Source organism: Dermacentor andersoni, chromosome 1 (genome assembly GCF_023375885.2).
Source record: "Dermacentor andersoni chromosome 1, qqDerAnde1_hic_scaffold, whole genome shotgun sequence".
NCBI classification, from domain to species: Eukaryota; Metazoa; Arthropoda; class Arachnida; order Ixodida; family Ixodidae; genus Dermacentor; species Dermacentor andersoni.
This window is the reverse complement of record NC_092814.1, coordinates 50,811,076-50,817,075: the sequence shown is the minus strand read 5'-3', so window position 1 is coordinate 50,817,075 and position 6,000 is coordinate 50,811,076.

Genomic DNA, 6,000 nt, shown 5'->3' with positions numbered 1-6,000 from the left:
GACTAAACATCTCTGAGCACTTTTTTTTTTCAGATAGGTTTTCTTGTTTCAGTGTTTGTCCCCCCTTACCTAGTCGCGCGTCAATTATGTCGTACCAGAACTCCAACCGTCCTGTGCTACATAATGTCCCTGGCAACAGGTATTCGCGCTCATTTTCTTCCAAGCTTCGCGATCTATTTAAATCGACCCTGGCAAAGCTTCTTTTTTTTTTTCCTCTTCCCTCTTCCCCCGACTTTTGGTAATGCTAGCTAATATGTTTCTTAAACGCTAAGGAACTGAATGTGGTCCTCCTAATAACCTCGCTGCCAGAAACGAGAACCTGAGACCTGCAGAGTATCTTGGCTGAGTGCTTCTGTCACAATTGTCGATAACCTTACAGCCCGTGCCTGTTATTAGGAAGCACATATATCAGCAAAGTAGGCGACAGTTTCTTGCCATAGATATGTCTATGATATGAATTCCTTAATGCATATTAAAAAAAAACATATGCGTGTTATCCGCATGATCAACACTAAAGCTCTTTCGTCCTCTTGAATGTTATGTGCGCTCTTGTTAAGTTAGAAAACACTCTTGATGAGTACAAAATTATTAACACTACGTTTCCGAAGGAACAGTTAAGTAAAAGTTAAAGAAAATGAAGATGACAACACTGGCACAAAAAAAGAAAAAAAGAAGGTACTTTCAGAACGGCAAAGATTAAACGTTATGTTGTTGTTATAGCCATAACAACAAAAACAACACAACTTTTGCTCATTTCCGTTTCGAAAGTTCGATGCGTGCGTGTCGATGCGTTCATTTCATATTGCGTTCGTCTTGCTGGGTCATCATCATCATCAGCCTGGTTAAGCCCACTGCAGGGCAAAGGCCTCTCCCATACTTCTCCAACAACCCCAGTCATGTAGTAATTGTGGCCATGCCGTCCCTGCAAACTTCTTAATCTCATCCGCCCACCTAACTTTCTGCCGCCCCCTGCTACGCTTCCCTTCCCTTGGAATCCAGTCCGTAACCTTTAACAACCATCAGTTATCTTCCCTCCTCATTACATGTCCTGCCCATGCCCATTTCTTTTTCTTGATTTCAACTAAGATGTCATTAACTCGCGTTTGTTCCCTCACCTAATCTGCTCTTTTCTTATCCCTTAACGTTACACATATCATTCTTCTTTCCATAGCTCGTTGCGTCGTCCCAAATTTAAGTAGAACCCTTTTCATAAGCCTCCATGTTTCTGCCCCGTACGTGAGTACTGGTAAAAACACAGCTATCATACACTTTTCTCTTGAGGGATAATGGCAACCTGCTGTTCATGATCTTAGAATGCCTGTCAGACGCACCCCAGCCCATTCTTATTCTTCTGATTATTTCACTCTCATGATCCGGATCAGCAGTCACTACCTGTCCTAAGTAGATGTATTCCCTTACCACTTCCAGTGCCTCGCTACCTATCGTAAACTGCTGTTCCCTTCCGAGACTGTTAAACATTACTTTAGTTTTCTGCAGATTAATTTTTAGTCCCACCCTTCTGCTCTGGCTCTCCAGGTCAGTGAGCATGCATTGCAGTTGGTCCCCTGAGTTACTAAGCAAGGCAATATCATCAGGGAAGCGCAAGTTACTAAGGTATTCTCCATTTACTCTTATCCCCAATTCTTCCCAATCCAGGTCTCTGAATACCTCCTGTAAACATGCTGTGAATAGCATTGGAGAGATCGTATCTCCCTGCCTGACGCCTTTCTTTATAGGGATTTTAATTGCTTTCTTTATGGAGGACTACGGTGGCTGTGGAGCCGCTATAAATATCTTTCAGTATTTTTACATATATGGCTCGTCTACCCCCTGATTCCGTAATGCCGCCATGACTGCTGAGGTTTCGACTGAATCAAACGCTTTTTCGTAATCAATGAAAGCTATATATAAAGGTTGGTTATATTCCGCACACATTTCTCTATCACCTGATTGATAGTGGGAATATGGTCTATTGTCGAGTAGCCTTTACGGAATCCTGCCTGGTTCTTTGGTTGACAGAAGTCTAAGGTGTCCCTGATTCTATTTGCGATTACTTTAGTAAATACCTTGTAGGCAACGGACAGTAAGCTGATCGGTCTATAATTTTTCAAGTCTTTGGCGTCCCCTTTCTTATGGATTAGGATTATATTAGCGTTCTTTCAAGATTCCGGTATGCTCGAAGTCATGAGGCATTGCGTATACAAGGTGGCCAGTTTTTCTAGAACAATCTGCCCACCATCCTTCAACAAATCTGCTGTTACCTTATCCTCCCCAGCTGCCTTCCCCCTTTGCATAGCTCCCAAGGCTTTCTTTACTTCTTCCGGCGTTACTTCTGGGATTTCGAATTCCTCTAGACTATTCTCTCTTCCATTATCGTCGTGGGTGCCACTGGTACTGTATAAATCTCTATAGAACTCCTCAGCCACTTGAACTATCTCATCCATATTAGTAATGATATTGCCGGCTTTGTCTCTTAACGCATACATCTTATTCTTGCCAATTTTTAGTTTCTTCTTCACTGCTTTTAGGCTTCCTCCGTTCCTGAGAGCATGTTCAATTCTAACCATATTATACTTCCTTATGTCAGCTGTCTTACGCTTGTTGATTAACTTCGAAAGTTCTGCCAGTTCTATTCTAGCTGTAGGGTTAGAGGCTTTCATACATTGGCGTTTCTTGATCAGATCTTTCGTCTCCTGCGATAGCTTACTGGTATCCTGTCTAACGGAGTTACCACCGACTTCTATTGCATACTCCTTAATGATGCCCACAAGATTGTCGTTCATTGCTTCAACACTAAGGTCCTCTTCCTGAGTTAAAGCCGAATACCAGTTCTGTAGCTTGATCTGGAATTCCTCTATTTTCCCTCTTACCGTTAACTCATTGATCGGCTTCTTATGTACCAGCTTCTTCCGTTCCCTCCTGAGGTCTAGGCTAATTCGAGTTCTTACAATCCTATGGTCACTGCAGCGCACCTTGCCGAGCACGTCCACATCTTGTATGATGCCAGGGTTAGCGCAGAGTATGAAGTCTATTTCATTTCTAGTCTCGCCGTTCGGGCTCCTCCACGTCCACTTTTGACTATCCCGCTTGCGGAAGAAGGTATTCATTATACACATATTATTCTGTTCCGCCAACTCTACTAATAACTGTCCCCTGCTATTCCTAGTGCCTATGCCATATTCCCCCACTGCCTTGTCTCCAGCCTGCTTCTTGCCTACCTTGGCATTGAAGTCGCCCATCAGTACAGTGTATTTTGTTTTCACTCTACCCATCGCCGATTCCACGTCTTCATAGAAGCTTTCGACTTCCTGGTCATCATGACTGGATGTAGGGGCGTAGACCTGTACAACCTTTATTTTGTACCTCTTTTAAGTTTCAGAACAAGACCTGCCACCCTCTCGTTAATGCTATAGAATTCCTGTATGTTACCAGCTATATTCTTATTAATCAGGAACCCGACTCCTAGTTCTTGTCTCTCCGCTAAGCCCCGGTAGCACAGGACGTGCCAGCTTTCTAGCACTGTATATGCTTCTTTTGGCCTCCTAACTTCACTGAGCCCTATTATATCCCATTTACTGCCCTCTAATTCCTCCAATAGCACTGCTAGACTCGCCTCACTAGATAACGTTCTAGCGTTAAACGTTGCGAGGTTCGTATTCCAATGGCGGCCTGTCCAGAGCCAGGGATTCTTAGCACCCTCTGCTTCGTCGCAGGTCTGACCGCCGCCGTGGTCGGTTACTTCGCAGCTGCTGGGGACTGAGGGCCGGGGTTTGATTGTTGTGTTCATATAGGAGGTTGTGGCCAAGTACTGCGCCAGGGTGGCCAAACCTGCTCTGGTGAGGGAGTGCGTTACCGGTTCTGGTCACCGGGATCAGGCCACACTCCAGGCCTCTTTATGCAATTTTATCAACACGCGGATTTTTTTTAATCCGGTGGAAAATTGCGCGGCACCGGGATTCGAACCACGGACCTCTTGCACGCGAGGCGGGTGTTCTACCTCTACGCACCCACCCACCCACCTTGCTGGGTATAGCTCATGCATTCTGTAATCTATGTCGGTATGATGTATGCTGTGTGCATCGTATATATTCTAATAGTTAATTGAAATAAATATATCCTTTCATTTTCTAATTATTTTATTTATGCACCAACGCCTTTCTACAGTCCAAATATAGGCAAGGCTGCCATATCTGCAATGAACCGTTCAAAAATTAAGTCACTGACTGACTGAATAAACTTTATTGAAACCAGCAAGAGATGGTGGCTGGGCCTAGGCCTCCCACGTGGGGACGTCGAGGTGTTGAGAAGTCAGAGAAATTTCTCATCCTTGGCCGATCCCACGTAGATGAGTGTGAACCATTTTGCAGACAGCAAGAAATGGGGAGCAATATCTGGTGGCTCGTCAGGCTTAAAAATCAGTATAATATTAGACGAAGCACTCCCGAACATGTAGAACTAGGCCTCCTCTCCTCTCCACCCTCATCCAAAAGACCGCGTTCCTGTCGAAAAGGCGTAGGGAATTGTGTACAAGCTTACCTGCACCTAATGTCTCGCGTCCTGTATTGGCCAAACTCAAGACTTCCCGGAAAGAATTCAACAGAAGAATCACCCAGAATGACGGCAACGTGGCCGACGTCATGTCGTGTGACGCGCAAGCATAAAAATGGTTTGAAGGTGTTGCTATTAACCGGTTGGAGATCCTGCTCCTGGCAGCGCACTTATCACTCCCGATACACCTCGTATTAGATAAAAGAGCCATCGCATAGAAAATGTAATTATATTTAATTAATATCCGATAATTAAAAAATAAGGTATTGATGTCCAGTGCTACCAGACATCTTCGACGGTATCGCTTCTGTTCAACGGCCCCTGCGGCCACAAATCCCATGTCCGACTTCTTTTTTGGACTTGGCTCTTCCCCGAGTGACGATGATGTCCGTGCCGACAATCTCGACCTTGTATCGCACGGTGCAGTCCAGTCGCGTGGCACGTTGCTCCTCCCGGGGTTATCCGAGAGGACAGGCTTGCCGTCGCTCCCCGTGCCGCGAGTGTTGTCCTGCTTGTTGGTGGCGCTGAAGCCCTTGAGGACGGTTGAACTGTACGTCGGGGGATGTTCCCGAACGCCGGCGCTCGGGCGAACGCCTCGTTGCCGCTGTTATATGGGGCGTTTCCACCTGAAAGTTCCGACGAAGACTTGTTAAATGTCATGGTCATGCGCGGGGGCTTCTTGGGCTTGGCCCCCAGCGCGTCGGACTGGGGAACGACACCGCCGTGGGCCCGGCGCATAGTCGTGTTTCCTCCTCCGGTGGCCCTGGACTCGCCACCGCTGCCGGAAGCCTGGTTCAACGGCGAAATCATGCCGGGCACCTCATTTCTCTTAGACAGTGCTGGCGACGCGCAGCTGTCGTCAGCTCCAAAGGCTGCCCTACGCAAGCATGGAAGCGGCGCGGTTGCTGCGGAGTTGTTCCTTAGCGCAGCGACACTAGGTGGGTGGCCCGGCACGTGAGTCGCCATGGTCGGCGATGGCAGCTTGTTTGCCATTGCCAAGAAAGGCGGCAACTGCATGTGGCTCGCGGGCGTCTCGCTCTCCTTGCGCGGAATCCTCCGGTTGTTCTGGTCCCTGGGACGGGAGGGTCCTAGGCCACCTCTGGTGACGCCCACAGCGGCGACGACGAGCTGCTTACTGCTTCCGGGTCCGGATCCTGGTCTGTCCTGCGAGAGTGGGCCCGGTGTCCAGGGCGGCGCGGGGGCCCTCCGAGGGAAAACTTGCTGATGATTTCCTCCGCGGCTCTGGGAGCGCGAGGACCTTCGATGACACTCGAACCATCTGGGCCGGCCAAACGGTGGCGGTGGAATGGGTGGCTCGCCGGGAGTAGCCATGTGCCATCTGGCTGCTGCTGCAGCGGCAGCGGCGGCTCCCTTGGTCACGGCAGGTACGTACCGGTTGAACATGCACTCATTCCACTCAAATTGTGATGGCTTATCAGTTTTTGCCTGCGC